The sequence below is a fragment of the Schistocerca piceifrons genome, chromosome 2 (genome assembly GCF_021461385.2).
Source record: "Schistocerca piceifrons isolate TAMUIC-IGC-003096 chromosome 2, iqSchPice1.1, whole genome shotgun sequence".
Taxonomy (NCBI): Eukaryota; Metazoa; Arthropoda; class Insecta; order Orthoptera; family Acrididae; genus Schistocerca; species Schistocerca piceifrons.
The window spans coordinates 1,076,121,763-1,076,144,079 of NC_060139.1; positions in this window are offsets into that span (position 1 = coordinate 1,076,121,763).

Consider the following 22,317-nt stretch of genomic DNA (forward strand, 5'->3'; position numbering starts at 1 on the left):
TAAGACAGAGATTTTGGATCCAGGTTTTAAATTATGACATTTCCTGGGGCAGATGTGGATTCTGACCACAATCTATTGGTTATGAACTGCAGATTGAAACTGAAGAAACTGCAAAAGGCGGGAATTTAAGGAGATAGGACCTGGATAAACTGAAAGAACCAGAGGTTGTAGAGAGTTTCAGGGAGAGCATGGAAAGAAATACAGTAGAAGAATAATGGGTAGCTTTGAGGGATGAAGTAGTGAAGGCAGCAGAGGATCAAGTAGGTAAAAAGACGAGGGCTAATAGAAATCCTTGGGTAACAGAAGAAATATTGAATTTAATTGATGAAAGGAGAAAATATAAAAATGCAGTAAATGAAGCAGGCAAAATGGAATACAAACGTCTCAAAAACGAGATCGACAGGAAGTGCAAAATGGCTAAGCAGGGATGGCTAGAGGACAAATGTAAGGATGTAGAGGCTTGTCTCACTAGGGGTAAGATAGATACTGCCTACAGGAAAATTAAAGAGACCTTTGGAGAGAAGAGAACCACTTGTATGAATATCAAGACCTCAGATGGAAACCCAGTTCTAAGCAAAGAAGGGAAGGCAGAAAGGTGGAAGGAGTATATAGAGGGTTTATACAAGGGCGATGTACTTGAGGACAATATTATGGAAATGGAAGAGGATGTAGATAAAGACGAAATGGGAGATAAGATACTGCGTGAAGAGTTTGACAGAGCACTGAAAGACCTGAGTGGAAACAAGGCCCCAGGAGTAGACAACATTCCATTTGAACTACTGATGGCCTCAGGAGAGCCAGTCATGACAAAACTCTACCATCTGGTAAGCACGATGTATGAGACAGGGGAAATACCCTCTGACTTCAGGAAGAATATAATAATTCCAATCCCAAAGAAAGCAGGTGTTGACAGATGTGAAAATTACCGAACTATCAGTTTAATAAGTCACAGCTGCAAAATACTAACGCGAATTCTTTACAGACGAATGGAAAAACTGTTAGAAGCCGACCTCTGGGAAGATCAGTTTGGATTCCGTAGAAATGTTGGAACACGTGAGGCAATACTAACCTTACGACTTATCTTAGAAGAAAGATTAAGAAAAGGCAAACCTACGTTGTAGCCTCTCCCCAATGTTATTCAATCTGTATATTGAGCAAGCAGTAAAGGAAACAAAAGAAAAATTCGGAGTAGGTATAAAAATTCATGGAGAAGAAGTAAAAACTTTGAGGTTTGCCAATGACATTGTAATTCTGTCAGAGACAGCAAAGGACTTGGAAGAGCAGTTGAACGGAATGGACAGTGTCTTGAAACGAGGATATAAGATGAACATCAACAAAAGCAAAATGAGGATAATGGAATGTAGTCAAGTTAAGTCGGGTGATGCTGAGGGAATTAGATTAGGAAATGAGACACTTAAAGTAGTAAAGGAGTTTTGCGATTTAGGGAGTAAAATAACCGATGATGGTCGAAGTAGAGAGGATATAAAATGTAGACTGGCAATGACAAGGAAAGCGTTTCTCAAGAAGAGGAATTTGTTAACATCGAGTATAGATTTAAGTGTCAGGAAATCGTTTCTGAAAGTATTTGTATGGAGTGTAGCCATGTATGGAAGTGAAACATGGACGATAACTAGTTTGGACAAGAAGAGAATAGAAGCTTTCGAGATGTGGTGCTACAGAAGAATGCTGAAGATTAGGTGGGTAGATCACGTAACTAATGAGGAGGTATTGAATAGGATTGGGGAGAAGAGACGTTTGAGGCAGAACTTGACTAGAAGAAGGGATCGGTTGGTAGGACATGTTTTGAGGCATCAAGGGATCACAAATTTAGCATTGGAGGGCAGTGTGGAGGGTAAAAATCGTAGAGGGAGACCAAGAGATGAATACACTAAGCAGATTCAGAAGGATGTAGGTTGCAGTAGATACTGGGAGATGAAGAAGCTTGCACAGGATAGAGTAGCATGGAGAGCTGCATCAAACCAGTCTCAGGACTGAAGACCACAATAACAACAACAGCCAAAAACAAGCTGAAAATTGCTTGCATAAGGGCCAGAGTTGGACCAAATCATTACGGACTTGATGAATTTGTGAAGCTCTTTTTCTGGGAAAAATCATCCAATTTTTTCTAAAATTGTTGTTTATCTGTATATTTACATCAGATCCATGAATTTCTGTCCCATTTAGATAATTACTTTGTAGTGCTTCATTTTATTTGCCTCGGGTTGTAAATGTCAGAAGCAACTATTATAGAGGGGCAGTATTCATTAGGTTCTCTTCAGAGGTGGGAATGTTTTGTGTAACCTGACAGCTAGTCAAACCTCCCTTCATCATTGACTACTATTGTGCTGTGTGGTGCTGCTCAGTTCAGAGGTATGCCTGCTTGAAACCTGGTGGTGTATGAAATTTTGCCATTATTTGACCATCATGGAGAGTAGAAATGGTGGCATAAATATCCTGAACATCAGCTTTTCAATCACTGTCCCAGATTAAATTCCAAACATTTTTTCGGTGTGTTGCAATGTGGTGACTGTCTACATTGTTGATAGTGATCTGTCTATCAGATGGGCACTTGAAGCTTGGTGGCCCTGTCGGTGCCAATTGAGAAGAGTCGGCTATGAATCGGTATCATGTTTCACCCCCTTTTTCTTCTCTCCTCATTATCAAATCACACACTCACACAGAAAAAAAATCACACACACACACACACACACACACACACACACACACACACACACTCTCTATCTATCTATCTATCTCTCTCTCTCTCTCTCTCTCTCTCTCTCTCTCTCTCTCTCTCTCTCTCTCTCTATATATATATATATATATATATATATATATATATATATATATATATATACTCCTGGAAATTGAAATAAGAACACTGTGAATTCATTGTCCCAGGAAGGGGAAACTTTATTGACACATTCCTGGGGTCAGATACATCACATGATCACACTGACAGAACCACAGGCACATAGACACAGGCAACAGAGCATGCACAATGTCGGCACTAGTACAGTGTATATCCACCTTTCGCAGCAATACAGGCTGCTATTCTCCCATGGAGACAATCGTAGAGATGCTGGATGTAGTCCTGTGGAACGGCTTGCCATGCCATTTCCACCTGGCGCCTCAGTTGAACCAGCGTTCGTGCTGGACGTGCAGACCGCGTGAGACGACGCTTCATCCAGTCCCAAACATGCTCACTGGGGGACAGATCCGGAGATCTTGCTGGCCAGGGTAGTTGACTTACACCTTCTAGAGCACGTTGGGTGGCACGGGATACATGCGGACGTGCATTGTCCTGTTGGAACAGCAAGTTCCCTTGCCGGTCTAGGAATGGTAGAACGATGGGTTCGATGACGGTTTGGATGTACCGTGCACTATTCAGTGTCCCCTCGACGATCACCAGTGGTGTACGGCCAGTGTAGGAGATTGCTCCCCACACCATGATGCCGGGTGTTGGCCCTGTGTGCCTCGGTCGTATGCAGCCCTGATTGTGGCGCTCACCTGCACGGCGCCAAACACGCATACGACCATCATTGGCACCAAGGCAGAAGCAACTCTCATCGCTAAAGACGACACATCTCCATTCGTCCCTCCATTCACGCCTGTCGCGACACCACTGGAGGCAGGCTGCACAATGTTGGGGCATGAGCGGAAGACGGCCTAACGGTGTGCAGGACCGTAGCCCAGCTTCATGGAGACGGTTGCGAATGGTCCTCGCCGATACCCCAGGAGCAACAGTGTCCCTAATTTGCTGGGAAGTGGTGGTGCGGTCCCCTACGGCACTGCGTAGGATCCTACGGTCTTGGCGTGCATCCGTGCGTCGCTGCGGCCCGGTCCCAGGTCGACAGGCACGTGCACCTTCCGCCGACCACTGGCGACAACATCGATGTACTGTGGAGACCTCACGCCCCACGTGTTGAGCAATACGGCGGTACGTCCACCCGGCCTCCCGCATGCCCACTATACGCCCTCGCTCAAAGTCCGTCAACTGCACATACGGTTCACGTCCACGCTGTCGCGGCATGCTACCAGTGTTAAAGACTGCGATGGAGCTCCGTATGCCACCGCAAACTGGCTGTCACTGACGGCGGCGGTGCACAAATGCTGCGCAGCTAGCGCCATTCGACGGCCAACACCGCGGTTCCTGGTGTGTCCGCTGTGCCGTGCGTGTGATCATTGCTTGTACAGCCCTGACGCAGTGTCCGGAGCAAGTATGGTGGGTCTGACACACCGGTGTCAATGTGTTCTTTTTTCCATTTCCAGGAGTGTATATCCCCCCTGGAGAGCCAACCACAACTAAGCCATGTTGCTTTAAGCTTACTTGGCACATAGTAATCATCAGTTTAATTGGACTATACAATTTCATAGCTTTTTGTGGGATGTTTAAAATAGTCCTAATTCTTGTTCTCAAACATCCACTGATGATGATGTCTTCCACCGGTCAAAATAGCAAGCGTAACAAAACAGGAATCTTTGTTCAAACCAAATAGAAAACAAAATATGGACAAAAGAGCAAAAAGTAAATCTTCAAAAATTTCATTGTTATAAAGTGGATGGTGGTGATGGTATGGTGATGGTGAAGAGGGTTGTAATACAAAAAATGGGTTCATTGCTGCCCTTCTAGTGTCAATGGTGTTAAAGGATTGATCTACATTCCCCATGAGGCATGTGAGACTATAGTTTTGTTGTTTCAGGTGACGAGTAATTTCAGAGAGTAACTTTGTAAATAAAGTGATTTGACACGAGATGAGTTATTACTTTTTATTTATTCTTTACAGGTTACTCACACTTGTATTGCTATTAACAAAAGATGCATAACTGGTGGATGAGCTGACTAGAAAGTCCTTCTCTGCTTTCTTTGCATGAATTTCTCGTAGACTTAATTGATGTGTAATCTTCTCTGCAACTCGTATCTTTGTTTTTCTAAATGAAGGGAACTCTGTACCTTAAGCATTTGTCACCTTTTGTTCCTTATTTGTCTCTGTTTGCTGTAATGCAGAACTTCTTTTTACAATCTAGATAAGATTTGAGTGTTGATGATGTCTTTATTTATATTTTCAGGAGTGCCCGATGAGATAAAGAGGAGGTTTTTGAAGGGTGTACCTCGATGTTGGAGACACTACTGTTCAGAGTGGAGAAAGAATGAAGGTTCTTTTAATTTTTGCCGAAGCTTAATTATTTACAGTTCACAATGAACTCACAATTGGCAAAACATTTTTGATTAGTCTCTCATTTCAACCTGCCAATGGGAAGGGCTTTTTGATCAAATGATACCTATACAAAGATTACTAAACTACTGCATATTGACATTTCAACACACCTCTCAAGTGTATATGAAACAAATGGCAATAGTTGTAATGGAATATTGACCTCTATTATACAGTTCATCACACTAATCATCAGTGTCAGGAATTATTCAATATGATCCATGTTGGCCCTTGTGGGACATGTTGATAACACATGAAGAACTATCTGCTATTACACACCCAAGATGGTAATGAAGATTTGCTCCATTTGTAGAATGTGTGTACACATCTTCCATGCACTATTGAAATCCACAAATTGTCCAAGGCTTATAAGCCCATTGGTTTCCCTCTGGGTGCAGGACACTTTCAGGCATGGCAGAGAAGACCTTTGTTGCCAGTAGCATTCCAATTTATCAGTGGCATTGAATACATCTTCAGGAAGAAACCTGGTCATAAGAATTCTGGTGTATGTATTGCAGTGCCCTTTTACATCTTACCTATGGAGGTGGAATGTGACACAAGATAGGTAACTAATGTGTGAAAATAGACTGTACACACCTACTGACAATGGGCATGGATTGGTTAAGTTGTACATATATCTTTTTCGCATATGAACTATTGTGCTAGAGGGACACACTGTAGACGTACTCTGCTGTTGAGTGAAGAGACTAGACCACAGAGCTTTGGCAGAATATTGTTCGTGCTTTTGAGCTTTCCAGGTGTTGGTGTTAACTGCTGCTTAAAAGGTAGTGTCAGGCCCCAAGGAATTTTGGATGCATGTTATGATAGTCTGTCTCCCTCAAAATGGACATCAAGGGCTCTGTGTGCCAATCAGAGATGTCAAAACATGCAACTTCAGTTGTTCTTGTAGTAGCTTGTAACCTCCCTTTATGGAAGCATTGGCTGAAGATGTCTAAATCAGAAGCTGTTGCAAATTTCTGTGTTGCATAGATGTTGACCAATCATCTGCATAGCCAAGAAGAAGAAAAGAAGAGAAAAAGAAAAGAAAAAAAAGGTAATGGTTCAGGTATATGTGCCAATGTTACAATCTGACGATGAAGAGAGTGAAAGTATATGACAAAATGTGCATGCAAGGAGCATGGAAATCTAATGAGTGAGTGAGTGGAATGCTATATTAAGGCAATGTAATAGAAGGCAGAGTTGAAGAGTGTGAGCTTGACAATAGGAGTGATGAAGTAAAAAACACAAATTCAATTGTTCTGTAAGTTTTACTTATTAATTATTACTATGCTATTTGAAAATTACTGGAGAAGGAGGTATATTGGGAAAGCCCTAGAGGCCTGAGAATATTCTAGCTGGATTATATCATTTTGAGACATTTTGCAAAAATCAGATATTGGATTGCAAGGTGTACTCAGGTGCAGATACAGTCTTTTCACAATTTAGTAATGATGAAAAATAGACTGAAGTTTCATAGAATTGTCCAGAACTATTAGTGGTGAAGGAAGTGGGGTTCATTGGAAGTAATGATGCATATGTGAGGTTCTGAGAGGCAGTAAATAGTGTGATAATGAATACTGCAATAGGCAGGTCAGTTGAAGAGAAAGGGATTATCCGAAAAGGACAATCACAGAACTTGGATTTAGAGAAACTTAAGTATGCACAAGATAACTGTAAAGAAACATTGTGTTGCAGAAGTTATACTGGAACTGATTCATAAAGTAAGTAACTACAAAAATGTGCAGTAAGAGACAGGAATACATCAATATAAGTCACCTAAGTGTAAAATAAACAGGAAAGCAGTCAAGCTGAAGTGAAATGACTGCAAAAAAAGTCTGAAGAAATCATAAATGAAATAGTCATGGGGTTGGACTATTCAGCATAAATAAAAGTCAATGCAACCTTTGGTGAAAATAGAAGCCAAAGGAGCAAACAGTAAAGAGTGTGCAAAAGTAATTCCACTGTTCAACTTAGAGGAGTGAGATGATAGGTGGAAAGAGTAGATTAAAGCCCCTATGTGGGGTAGGATTTGTCTGAAGGCATGAAACAAGAAGGGTTAGAAGACATAGCTGATTCAATGAAGATTAAGAGTTAAACAAGTATTGGGAGACATGCAATCAAATAATACTAGAGGCACAGTTAACATTTCCGTAAGTCGTAAAGGAAAGGGGAGGGGGGATGTCAGTGTGGTTGGGAGGTGGGAGGGAGGGAGGATTCTAAATTTGGAAGGAGCACAGAACTGTATAGAAGTCAATTAAGTATTGTGGAAAACAAGAAAAGGAGAGGATCAAAATGTTTGTGATGTGGTTCTACATAGGAATGTTGTGAACTCAGTGAATTTATATGACAAAAAAAAATGTAGAGTTTCACCACAGAAACAATGACAAAAAGGGACAAAATGATAGGTTATGTGCTGACAGAGCAACAAGTAACTTCCATCATACTTGAGGGAGCTATAAAAGTAAGAACTTCAGGGCAAAGCAGAGACTGGAATATGTCCAGAAAATAATTGCGTGTTTTACACTGTGAGGTGAAGTAGTTGGGATAGGATAAGAGTTCAACTTCTTTTTTAAACTGCTTGTTCAGTGTACAGACTGAATAACATTGTGGATAAGCTCCAGTCCTCCATCTCACTCCTTTCCAAAACATTATTCCCATTATGTGCCTTTCAACACTTGGTTTGCAGTGTGGCATCAGCACAAATTCCAAATAACGTCTCTCTCCATGTAAAGAATGTCAAACTAAATACTTTTTATCCATCTAAATTTCCAGATTGTTATTTTATTGAGAAAACAGTTTTGGTGGTACATTATGACATATTTAGGCACCATTCCCACCTCTGGTCTGATCAGAATAGGGGCCTGTATTCAATGACTGGCATCTGTAGATTTGTGATCAATGATCACTTCAAACATCATCTGCTGACTGTTAAATTGTACAGTTTAGACAGTCTGTACTGAGAAGACAAGGTCCCTCAACCATCTGTGAGAAGATGGATGTGTAGTCTTCCTCTCCATGTGTTATTATAGAGTTCAAATGCTCCATCTTGTGGGTTGTGTGTATGACATTCTGTATGTGTCTGGCTTTTGTGCATTAGAACTGAAGGCCTACTCATTGTTCTTCACTACTCAACATTTGTCCTAGTCTCAGGGTAGTGAGTCATGTTTCTTTGTCAGTAAATATATCCATTTGAAATTGGACCTTTCCCTATCACCTATAGCTCAGTAAAATATTCTGCAGGCCTCCATTATTGTGGTCAAGGCTGAGAGATGGATATCTTAAACTAGACTGACTTCTTTAGTCTTCATGCAGTACTTCTATCATATTATAAAGCTGCTCTCAGTCTGGTCAACATTTTACAGTATGTGCTTCTGAGTGTTAAAAGTATTCATCTCATCTTTTCCTCATTTCTGTGATTAACCTAGTGTCTAACTAGTCCCATATAGAAAACTGAAGATTTACATGAATGACACTGATAATTTTTTCCCAAGGAGTTAATGTATCTCATTACTTTTACCTACCTCCACTTTGCAAATAATCATCATCGTCATCATCAATGTTCTGCCAAAAGCCAGGTTTTCATATGGTAGTTCTCCAGGCTGTCCAGTCTTTTGCAATCTCTTCAGATCTACATAATTTTCTCTTCCTTTTATGTCATTTGTCATCTATTATCTTCTATCTCCTTCTTCCTCTCAGTCTTCTCCCACAAACCCATCTACATCTACATCAACATCTACATCTACAACCATACTCCGCAAGCCACCTGACAGTGTGTGGTGGAGGATACCTTGAGTACCTCTATCAGTTCTCCCTTCTATTCCAGTCTCATATTGTTCGTGGAAAGAAGGACTGTCGGTATGCCTCTCTGTGGGCTCTAATCTCTCTGATTTTATCCTCATGCTCTCTTCGTGAGATATACGTAGGAGGGAGAAATATATTCCTTGACTCCTCCGTGAATGTATGTTCTTGAAACTTCAACAAAAGCCCGTACCGAGCTACTGAGCGTCTCTCCTACAGAGTCTTCCACTGGAGTTTATCTATCATCTCCATAACGCTTTTACGATTACTAAATGATCCTGTAATGAAGCGCGCTGCTCTCAGTTGGATCTTCTCTCTCTCTCCTATCAACCCTATCTGGTATGGATCCCACACTGGTGAGCAGTATTAAAGCAGTGGACAAACAATTGTACTGTAACTACTTCCTTTGTTTTTGGATTGCATTTACTTAGGATTCTTCCAATGAATCTCAGTCTGGCATCTGCTTTTCAGACGATCATCTTTATATGATCATTCTATTTTAAATCACTCCTTATGCCTATTCCCAGATAATTTATTGAATTAACTACTTCCATTTGCTGACCTGCTATATTGTAGCTAAATAATAAGGGATCTTTCTTTCTATGTATTCACAGCACATTACACTTGTCTACATTGAGATTCAATTGCCATTCCCTGCACCATGCGTCCATTTGCCACAGATCCTCCCGCATTTCAGTACTATTTTCCATTGTTACAAACTTTCGATATACCACAGCATCATCCAGAAAAAGCCTCAGTGAACTTCTGATGTCATCCAAAAGGTCATTTATGTATATTGTGAATAGCAACTGTCATACGACACTCCCCTGTGGCACACCTGAAATCTCTCTTACTTCGGAAGACTTCTCTCCATTGAGAATGGCATGCTGCATTCTGTTATCTAGGAACTCTTCCATCCAATCACATAATTGGTCTGATAGTCCATATGCTCTTACTTTGTTCATTAAGCGACAGTGGGGAACTGTATCGAATGCCTTGCGGAAGTCAAGAAACACTGCATCTACCTGCAAACCCATGTGTATGGCCCTCTGAGTCTCATGGACGTACAGTGCGAGCTGGGTTTCACACGATCGTCTCTTTCGAAACCTATGCTGATTCTTACAGAGTAGATTTCTAGTCTCCAGAAAAGTCATTATACTCGAACATAATACGTGTTCCAAAATTCTACAACTGATAGATGTTAGAGATATAGGTCTATAGTTCTGCACATCTGTTCGATGTCCCTTCTTGAAAATGTGGATGACCTGTGGCCTTATCCAATCCTTTGGAATTCTATGCTCTTCTAGAGACCTACTGTACACCACTGCAAGAAGGGGGGGCAAGTTCCTTCGCATACTCTGTGTAAATTGAAACTGGTATCCCATCAGGTCCAGCGGCCTTTCCTCTTCTGAGCGATTTTAATTGTTTCTCTATTCCTCTGTCGTCTATTTCAATACCTACCATTTTGTCGTCTGTGTGGCAATCTAGAGAAGGAACTACAGTGCAGTCTTCCTCTGTGAAACAGCTTTGGAAAAAGGCATTTAGTATTTCAGCAATTAGTCTGTCATCCTGTGTTTCAGTACCATTTTGGTCACAGAGTAACTGGACATTCTGTTTTGATCCACCTACCGCTTTGACATAAAACCAACATTTCTTAGGATTTTCTGCCAAGTCAGTACATAGAACTTTACTTTTGAATTCATTGAATGCCTCTCGCATAGCCCTCCTCACACTACATTTGGCTTCGTGTAATTTTTGTTTGTCTGCAAGGCTTTGGCTATGTTTATGTTTGCTATGAAGTTCCCTTTGCTTTCGCAGCAGTTTTCTAACTTGGTTGTTGTACCATGGTGGCTCTTTTCTGTCTCTTACGATCTTGCTTGTCACATACTCATCTAACACATATTGTACGATGGTTTTGAACTTTGTCCACCGATCCTCAACACTATGTGTACTTGAGACAAAACTTTGTGTTGAGCCATCAAGTACTCTGAAATCTGCTTTTAGTCACTTTTGCTAAGCAGAAAAATCTTCCTACATCTTTTAATAATTGTATTTACAGCTGAAATCATTGATGTAGTAACCACTTCATGATCGCCGATTCCCTGTTCTGTGTTAACTGTTTCAAATAGTTTGGGTCTGTTTGTCACCAGAAGGTCTAATATTTTATCAACATGAGTCAGTTCTCTGTTTAACTTCTCAAGGTAGTTTTCAGATAAAGCACTTTAAAAAATTTCACTGGATTCTTTGTTCCTGCCATCCGTTATGAACATTCGAGTCTCCCAGTCTGTATCTGGTAAATTAAAATCTGCACCCAATACTATAACATGTCCTTCAGGTGCTCAGCCACAACAGCTCCTGAGCCAGGGGGCCTATAGAGACATCCAATTACCATGTCTGAGCCTGCTTTATCCATGACCTTCACCCAAATTATTTCACATTACGGAACTCCGTCAATCTCCTTCGATACTATTGGACTTCTCATCATGCCTCCCCCTTCACTGTCTAGCCTGTCTCTGTGGTATACAGTCCAATCTGAGTTTAGAATTTCATTACTGTTTACGTCTGGTTTCAGCCAACTTTCTGTCCCTAGTACTATGTGGGCATTGTGACCGTTTATTAATGACAGCAGTTCTGGGACCCTTCTATAGACACTGCTGCAGTTTACTATTAGCAGATTAATATTGTTATTCCCTGTTGCATTTTGCCTACTCCTACGTTGCCACATGTCAGGAGGCATCTTGTCGGGCATAGGGAAGGAATTCTCTAACCTAAATACCCCACATGTGCACTCCACCCGTAGTCCGCTACCCTTGTGGCCGCTTCCTGCGTGTAGTGCATGCCTGACCAATTCTCCACCCGATATCGGACATCAAGAAATTTGCACCCCAGATCTCCGCAGAATCATCTGAATCTTTGGTTTTAGCCTTGCACTCAGCTCCAAACCAGAGGACAGCGATCAGTTCTGGGACCGACACTACAAATAGTTAGCTCAGATTCCACCCCGTGAGCGAGGCTTTCCACCTTCACGATCTCCGCCTGTATGAACTGAGGATGATCTCTGCACCCAGACGGCAGGAGTCATTGGTGCCAACATGAGCAACAATTTGCAGTCAGGTGCACCCACTGCTCTCTATCACCGCCAGCAGAGCCTCCTCCACATCTCAGATGAGGCCCCCCCAGCAAGCAGACAGAGTGAACACTGGCCTTCTTCCCTGACCTTTCCGCTATTTCCCTAAGGGGCTCCATCACCTGCCTAACGTTGGAGCTCCCAATCACTAATAAACTCCTCCCCCCGTGTGCCTGCTCAGACCTTGCTGAAGGAGCGGCCACATGTCCACTCACAGGCAGAGCGGGTGATGCCACACGGCCAGCCTCCACATTGACCCTCCGCCTCGTGCGCCATGAACGCCGCTGAACCTGCCACTCCCCTTGGGGAGAGGATGGCCCAACCGTGCCCGGTACCCGTGAAGATGTCTTGACAGCAGTGACAATGGGTGAAGCATGTAACACCTGTGGTGTACCATGCAATGCACCAGACTCCCCACTGCTGCTACACTCCAAGGCAGCAGCCTGAAGATGGCTGACCGTTGCTATCAACACATTCAGCTGTTTGCGAACAGTGGCCAGCTCCTCCTGCGTCCGTACACAGCAGTCGCACATCCTATCCATCATAAGAAATCAATTTACTGTAGAGAGTTAATCAACTTTTAACTAGACTGCTAATTCACTAAAGGTGGCTGATATTTGACTAAACTGTTGTTACTATACACTTCTTGTAGAAAACAATGAAACTAGCACTACCTGTCTCTGGACTGTATTGTAAACAAGCACTAGCACTACTGGCACTGTGGCTGACTAAAGGGACTCTCTCTGACTGTATTCAAAACAAACACGAAATCGTTGGGACACTATTAGTAGCACTCGTCAATTAAAGCTTCGTAAAAGCAAAAACACACAGAAGAAGTGACAAGTAAGAAAAATACAGTTAATACTTAAATTAATGTAGCTCACTGCACAGCAGACATGACACAGACGGCTGTTATGACAACACCAATCTGTCCAAATCATCTATTAGCAAGCACTCCCTTCTCATTGAATGTCCCAACCAGTTCTATTTCCTTTCTCTTAAAACCTTCAGCAGACATGTTCTCTCGCCAACCCTTTCCAGTACTCCTTCATTACTGACTCTTTCCATCCAGCTTATTCTCTCCACTCTCATCCACATCCACATCTCAAATGCTTCTAACATTTTTTCATTCTCTCATCACAGTGTCCATGTTTCTGTCCTATATAGTGCCACACTCCAGACAAAACATTTGCCAAGCCTTTACATTAGACCTTTATCTCATTTGCCAAATTTTCATTCCCAATTCTACATAACTAGCTCTGGAATCCCAGCTTTATTATGTACTGTGTACTTCCTGTATCTCCTAGAACCCCACATCGTAATACATTTTATACTATACACAAGAATAGAATCAAATGGCCCATGAAAGAACATAATTTTATATGGAAAATATTGAGGAGTGAACTACCCATCAAACAAATTTATTCAAGATAAGAACTCCATAACCAAGTCAGATACTATCTGAAGATAGGCTCATCCTGTCTATTAATGTCTGGAGACAAAAAATAACTTTTCTTTGCTAATCTTCTCAATTCACCAGGCAGACCCAATGCCTGTTTGTGTCCTTCAAATGGATCTGGTAGCTCATATCTCACTCCAGCTGACTTACAACCGATGTTCAGCTTTTTGTGGATGCACAGTGACCACTAAGCTTCAGATTTAAATGAATGTCTGGTGCATGTAGTGGGGGATTGGAATGTGTACAACATCTAAGAACCACAATTGTAAAAAACTTTCTCTACATCATGAGATGTGTCACCTAAATCCCTTCTTCGTTTCCTCCACTCCCATGAGATTCCCACTGAGTGACATCCTTCAGACACCCCCCACCTCCCACCTTCCACTTATCCGTATTTGTCTGATTTCTGGCAAATTCTTTTCTAGTCCTGTGTTATGATTATGGACTTCCCCTTTGCTATCTTGTTCTATATTTTTCCTGATGACTGCTGGCCATTTTCTGTATATCCACAAGATACTCTCCCTGCAAGGCACGTTTTACACAATTTGCACACCAATAAGTTCATTAGTGAGGCATAGTGGACTACTCAGGTTTTTTTTTCTTTTTTTTCTCTTCTGTATTATTTGATTGTGAGCTGCTGAATCAGGAAGTATTTGAAGCTGGTGCTTTTGGTCTCCTCTTGAGCGACTAAGGAGAGATGACATTGTAAACTTCTATAGGCATGTCTGTTGTGACTAAAGTCTGACAGTGGTCTTTGCATTTTCACAAGGCTCCTTCCCCCATCCCACCCATGCATTTCCCTTTTCCTCTTATTTACCCCTCATTGACCACACACAAGCACACACTAGAACAGAATGTCCTAGTAATTATTAAGACAAGAACTTTATAAAATTAAAACCATCAACAGCGGCATATTGTGTCACACAACATATTCATCTCCAGTGTAATTGTAAGATTTTATTATTTAAACTATGAATACATTTGAATCACATTTCAGACACACATTTGATTTTTAACCCATCAGCTGTATTACAGGTGCTCTACTTTTATTTTTCAGAATTATTTGTTAAAAATATGAAATTATGTACATGTTTTATTTTTATCACAAATAAAATCATAACTAAGAAACAGTACACTGCTAAAAAGTACCATTACATAGCATGTGTTTTTGTGTTGTAGCAAATACCAGCAGCATCTTGGACCAAGAAACACTAAGAGAAGCTGGCATTAAAACAAGCAGAAGTGGTCGTCCGCTGCTCCGGTGTATGAAACACTGGCTAGGTAGTAACATTACACTCATTTACATCTCTTTGTTGATCATAAACAACTTAATGATAGATAGTCAGAGTTACATTACAGTTTCAACAAACATTATTCCTCAGATTCAAATTTTTGTTGACTTGGGGTAAGTGTTAAATACCTGTGGCTTTTGAAGCTGTAATAAATGTCCTCATAGTAAATATTTCACCCTTCAGTGGAGTGTGCTCCGATATGAAAATTGGTGACAGATTAAAACTCTGTGGAGGACTCAGACTTGCACTGGGGACCTTTGCCTTTCATGTGCATGTGCTCTGCTAACTGAACTTCCCAAGAAAAAGTCATTTGTGCCAATAAATGTCTTTCAGCAAGATTTTTGTCTGTTTCTGTCTCTCTCTCTCTCTCTCTCTCTCTCTCTCTCTCTCTCTCTCTCTCTCTCTCTCTCTCTCTCTCTCTCTCTCTCACACACACACACACACACACACACACACACACACACACACACACACACACAAACGCAACTTGCACACACATTTGCAGTCACAGAGAACTGAAACCACACTGCGAACAGCAGCACCAGTGCAGGATGGGAGTGGCAACTGGGTGGGGGCAAGGAGGAGGCTTTGGCGGGTAGGGGAAGGGATAGATAGTATGGTGAGAGTGGCAGACAGTGAAGTGTTGCAGTTTAGATGGAGGGTAGGAGAAAAGGTGCAGAGAGGGGAGGGGATAAGTAGCAGAAAGGAGAGGAACAAAAGAAATGAAAACATATTAAAAGGCTGGGTGTGGCGGTGAAATGACGGCTGTGTAGTGTAGTGCTGGGATTGGAACAGAGAGGAGGATGGATGGGTGAGGACAGTGACTTCCCGCCACAGCCTCCTCATTGCCCCCACCCAGATGCCACTCCCATCATGCATTGGTGCTGCTGTTCGCAGTTTGGTTTCAGCTCTCTGAGACTGCAGATATATGTGCAAGTTGCGTTTATGCGCGTCTGCGCATGTGTGAGCACGTGGGTGTGTCTGTGTGTGGGTGTGTCTGTGTGTGGGTGTGTCTGTGTGTGGGTGTGTCTGTGTGTGGGTGTGTCTGTGTGTGTGGGTGTGTGTGTGTGTGTGTGTGGGTGTGTGTGTGTGTGTGTGTGGGTGTGTCTGTGTGTGTGTGTGGGTGTGTCTGTGTGTGTGTGGGTGTGTCTGTGTGTGTGTGGGTGTGTCTGTCTGTGTGTGTGTGTGGGTGTGTCTGTCTGTGTGTGTGTGTGGGTGTGTCTGTCTGTGTGTGTGTGTGGGTGTGTCTGTCTGTGTGTGTGTGTGGGTGTGTCTGTCTGTGTGTGTGTGTGGGTGTGTCTGTCTGTGTGTGTGTGTGGGTGTGTCTGTCTGTGTGTGTGTGTGGGTGTGTCTGTCTGTGTGTGTGTGTGGGTGTGTCTGTGTGTGTGTGTGGGTGTGTCTGTGTGTGTGTGTGTGTGTGTCTGTGTGTGTGTGTGTGTGTGTGTGTGTGTGTGTGTCTGTGTGTGTGTGTGTGTGGGTGTGTCTGTGTGTGGGTGTGTCTGTGTGTGTGTGTGTGTGTGTGTGTGGGTGTGTCTGTGTGTGTGTGTGTGTGTGTGGGTGTGTCTGTGTGTGGGTGTGTGTGTGTGGGTGTGTCTGTGTGTGTGGGTGTGTCTGTGTCTGTGTGTGTGTGTGGGTGTGTGTGTGTGTGTGGGTGTGTCTGTGTCTGTGTGTGTGTGTGTGGGTGTGTCTGTGTGTGTGTGTGTGTGTGTGTGTGGGTGTGTCTGTGTCTGTGTGTGTGTGTGGGTGTGTCTGTGTGTGTGTGTGTGGGTGTGTCTGTGTGTGTGTGTGGGTGTGTCTGTGTGTGTGTGTGGGTGTCTCTGTGTGTGTGTGTGTGTGTGTGTGTGTGTGTGTGTGTGGGTGTGTCTGTGTGTGTGTGTGTGTGTGTGTGGGTGTGTGTGTGTGTGTGTGTGTGTGTGTGTGTGTGTGGGTGTGTCTGTGTGTGTGTGTGTGTGTGGGTGTGGGTGTGTCTGTGTGTGTGTGTGTGTGTGTGTGTGTGGGTGTGGGTGTGTGTGTGGGTGTGTCTGTGTGTGTGTGTGTGGGTGTGGGTGTGGGTGTGTGTGTGTGTGTGTGTGTGTGTGTGTGTGTGTGTGTGTGTGTGTGTGTGTGTGTGTCTGTGTGTGTGTGTGTGTGTGTGTGTGTGTGTGTGGGTGTGTCTGTGTGTGTGTGTGTGTGTGTGGGTGTGGGTGTGTGTGTGGGTGTGTCTGTGTCTGTGTGTGTGTGTGTCTGTGTGTGTGTGTGTGTGTGTGTGTCTGTGGTTGTGTCTGTGGTTGTGTGTGTGGGTGTGTCTGTGGTTGTGTCTGTGTGTGTGTGTGGGTGTGTGTCTGTGGGTGTGTGTCTGTGTGTGTGTGTCTGTGTGTGTGTGTCTGTGTGTGTGTGTCTGTGTGTGTGTGTGTGTGTCTGTGTGTGGGTGTGTCTGTGTGCCTGTGTGTGTGTGTGGGTGTGTCTGTGTGCCTGTGTGTGTGTGTGGGTGTGTCTGTGTGTGTGTGTGTGTGTGTCTGTGTGTGTCTGTGTGTGTGTGGGTGTGTCTGTGTGTGTGTGTGTGTGTGTGTGTGGGTGTGTGTGTGTGTGTGTGTGTGTGTGTGTGTGGGTGTGTCTGTGTGTGTGTGTGTGTGTGTGTGTGTGGGTGTGTCTGTGTGTGTGTGTGTGTGTGTGTGTGGGTGTGTCTGTGTGTGTGTGTGTGTGTGTGTGTGTGTGGGTGTGTCTGTGTGTGTGTGTGTGTGTGTGTGGGTGTGTCTGTGTGTGTGTGTGTGTGTGTGTGTGTGGGTGTGTGTGTGTGGGTGTGTGTGTGGGTGTGTCTGTGTCTGTGTCTGTGTGGGTGTGTCTGTGTCTGTGTGGGTGTGTCTGTGTGTGTGTGTGTGTCTGTGTGGGTGTGTGTCTGTGTGGGTGTGTCTGTGTGGGTGTGTCTGTGTGTCTGTGTGTGTGTGTGTGTGTGTGGGTGTGTCTGTGTGTGTGTGTGTGTGTGGGTGTGTGTGTCTGTGTCTGTGTGTGTGTGGGTGTGTGTGTGGGTGTGTCTGTGTGTGTGTGTGTGTGTGTGTGTGGGTGTGTCTGTGTGTGTGTGTGTGTGTGTGTGGGTGTGTCTGTGTGTGTGTGTGGGTGTGTCTTTTTGTGTGTGCGTGTGTGTGTGCTGCTGACAAAGGCCTTTTTGTCCGAAAGCTTTGATTGTGTGAATCTTTTTATTGTGCCTATCATGACTCAGCATCTCCGCCAGATGGTGATTAGCAACTATCCTTCACTTGTATTGTTATATATAATATTCATAGTACTAAAATAAATGTCTTTCAGAAACATTTTCCTCTGTTTCTGTTCACATTTTAACTATTCTGCATACATCTGTTCTTATACGTAATGTTCTTTGTGCAGGTGAGGATTCTGCCTCATATATTGAGAAGAAGTTGAAGAGACTGAGACAAGAGTAGGAGAACATACTGTACAGGTATGAAGTAGATTATTAAAATATCCTTAAAGTCATGCAAAGTAATTTGGCCACAAAATTTGTTTGAAGCAGATGTTCTCATTAATCTGTCCAACTCTCAAAGCTCTCTTTCTCTGGATTTAATTTCAGGATTGTACCTTGATTTTTGGATCTGCTCAGTATCATAGACATGCAAGAACTGTTTCCATTTTACACTAGTAAAGTTGTGCATTATCAGAAATGATTGCTTCTTGATTGCCAACATGTGGAATGTATTATTTAATAATTTGTAATGTTGTCACTGTACTAGTGGCATTTTCCAAGATATTTAAGTTGACCTATTTTGAAGATAGCTCTCATATTGCAAAAATGTGTTTAACACCTGCACAGCGCCAGGGAAGGGGCCCGTTTAAAGTCAATGGCAAGGGTTTGTAGGGGTTTCTTGGCAATGATTAGGTGTAGCTCATATTTGAAGCCATGGTTCAAAGGTTTAACGTTTTGACAGACTAGGCATTTATGGATAATCCATTATACTCTCCTTTGGTGGAAAGGAAAATAGCAGTAGACATTGATTTTCCCTGCACATTTGGCCACTCCAAGATCCCTAGTGCAATGAAGAAGAAAGCTTAAAGGTTGGTGATCACAATATGATTTGATGTGATTACCAAAAAAACAATGATGGAATTTCCTAAAAATGAACATAATTGTGAGAACTTCTAATTCAGTGGCTGTGTAGGCTCATTAGCAAATGGTATTGTACAGACAGATCATCTATTGTAAATATGTATGATTTTGAAGAGATAATCTCCCAACCTGGTGAATGAAGCACCAGTTGTCAAACAAAAATCGTGATACATATCCAGTTCGTACAACAATTGTGAATTAGCTAGCACATCTTTGATCTTGATGAAAGCAGATTGGCACGCTTCTGACAAAATTTATGATATCTGTTTGTGTAGTAAGTTTAGTAATGGTTCTGCATTTAGTAGTTGGCCTGGGATGAAATTACACTAGAAGTTGGCTGGGATACTGGAAAGTAATGAACTGTTTGTATTTTTGTTGCAGTTAGGATACCTTGAGGCATAATAATGTGCCCCAAGAAATTTATTCTTTCACTACCGAATGGCAGTCAACAAATCTTCCACATATAAAGTAATTCTTTTATGAATTACAGGCCTAATACATAGTCTAGTGCTGCTGTAATCACAGCACCACTCACATTGAGAGTAAATGACGTCATTCTAAACTGGTCGCTATGACCTGTAAAAATAAAAGCAGGATACTTTAGAGAGGCTCTGTCTAGAAGTTTCTGTCAGTATGACACTTAAAATAATGGAAATGAAGTATGTGAACCCTTTGATGTTGATGAAAATTTTCTGGTCAGATTCTCACAGGATGATTATTTTATTAATTTCCCTTGTGGGCAATACCAGCTTAATACTTTTCCCAGCCCTAGCTGCAGGTAACAAGAGGTTAGAAAATTGACTGTTTGATCACTTCCAGTCTATTATTACACTGGTCAACACTCATTTTCTTGCCAAGGATATTTCAGTGGCTTTAGGATGAGTTAGTGGTGCTGAGGACGAATATAGCAACCATTTATGCAGTTTGGCTCTAGTTTTTGAGATAATGCATGATTTATTCTTAAAATTAGAAAAAAATTGCTAATACTGAACTCAAGCGCTACAAACTACAATGAAAAAAGAAAATAATCTTTATAAATAGCTTCTATGAAAACCTGATAGGCGTTTGTCCACGTATTAAACATAATTGAAAAGTTTCTCTATAAGTATATCATTTTCCGTCCATGACGAACCGCTTCCTGCACGTTTTCCTTTTATAGGTCTCTTCAGAACAGTCACGTTGCAGATTCCAGCAATAATCTGCCATCATATGCCTGTCCCATCTTCCTTTATATCTTTCCTCTATTCCTTTCATATCTTGATGGAACTGCTCTCCTTGTTCCTCACTGAAATCACCTAGATTACGAGGAAATCGATCCAAGGGGCTGTGAAGGAAGTGAAATTTTATGCTCATGTTAGCTCCTAAGTTTTGAAAGTTAGTGAGCATGTTTTTGACCAGTTCCCCGTAATTGGGAGCTTTATGATTGCCCAAAAAACATTTTACAACAGCGACAAAACTGTTCCAGGCATGGGTAATGTTGTGAAGGTTGGTACAGGAACATCGTTGCTGTGCACCACCGGTCTTCTTGCTGACTCCAAATCAGGATATTCCCACTTTCATTTTTTGAACCTATTAAAACCTTTCACATTAACAATGCAAAAATAGCAATCATCTGTATGGTTCTTCTGCTCTCGCCGTACCATAGGCACTCCAAAGTTTAAGCTTTTCCTTTTTCGTTTTATCCACTGCCGTAAGCACTCCACACAGCATTTACAAACTTTATGGGGTGCCCACGCAAAGACAGCATGAAGAACTCATGTTTTCCTAAAACAAAATTGCACAAATACTACATATTATGCAGAACTTTCTTGTATTTGCATGTCAATCACATCCAACAAACATCATTAATTGTTTTGTATGAAATGAATACTCACCTCTTATTTGCTACGTCACGATGAAAAGGTTCTATCTCCTTGAAGCTGCACTGCACATGTGTGTGACTTTCGACCATCACCATTTGTCTTGTTTACACTGAACGCTACCTATCGGCTGTTGCGGGGATTACCTCGGTCAACAAATGAATGTCGAGTACCACCGAATTCAAATCTGCACAACCCTCAATATCTTCAACACACGCACCGCACAACGGGACTGAACACATGCTGACAGTCTGATGTTTGCATGATGTAATCCTCAACCACACAGATGCACTCCCTGAGCACAATTGTTTGATAAAGGTAGTACAATATCACTAATTAAAAAACAGGTAGCAAATACATTACACCATATATGGACCCTGCAGTCGATATTATCCACATGAAACTCTCATTTCCACAAATAACCTATATCTCAAAAACCAGAGCCAATTTGGAAAACGTACAAATATACTCGGAATGAGTATCATAACAATATCCCATTTTCGTTCAAACTTCCCTGGCAATGAAAAAAAAAATTTATTTTGTAGAGCTGTGTTATCTGTATGTCTTTTGCTACAGCTGTCCATTTCAAACAAGGAATGGGCAGAAAGGTAGATAGAATGGTTCATATGGTACTGATGACACTACTTTTTCATTAGATACCTGAGCTCATTTCCCTGAAATATTAACTAAACATTTTCTCTGAATTTTCGTTAAATACTGAGATTCTCTAAACTTCAATTTAATATGCAGTTCAGTTTTCAGTTGAGTCAGTATTTTGGAATGCTGGTGTCATGATTTTTTATTTTCTGTGTCAGTGAACTCTGATTTGATCACCTGGAAATTTTTTCCATAGCTTCGATGAGATGAGATTGTGCTTTACATTTATTAACATAATATATCATTTCCCCATGTAGGCATCTACTATAACCTTCTTTTCACACAAGAAATGAATATCTATTAGACAGTCCATGAATAATGCATTTACTCTGAGCGACATGCCTATCATTTCTACATTTCTTAGCACCAGCAGAACACAGATCTCCCATTTAATTATCTGAAATTTTGTGCTGTGCCTATAGCTACTATGATACTGCAACAAATTGGGCTGGTTAATCATCAGACAAAATTTTCCAAAGATGCCTTAGGAAATAACACTTGCTGCATCACCCATGCCTCTTGTCACCTTAGCAGGTATGTCTCTCACCACAGCTTGTATAGCAGCCTGCAACAGAGTTTTCGATAGTCTGATAGTATATGTTGCCGTTGAGTAGATAAAGATCTACTCACCAAGCAGTGACAGGAGAACTCACATAGAAAAAAAGGTTTTACTTATGCAAATGTTTGGAGATAGTGGGTCCTTCTGGTAGAAGGGTTGAAAGAGAAGGGAGAGCGATGAAGGGAAAGTAACTGGAGAAGTTTAGGAAAAGGGGTAGAGTTCAGAAAAGTCACTTAGAGCCCTGGGTTAGGGGA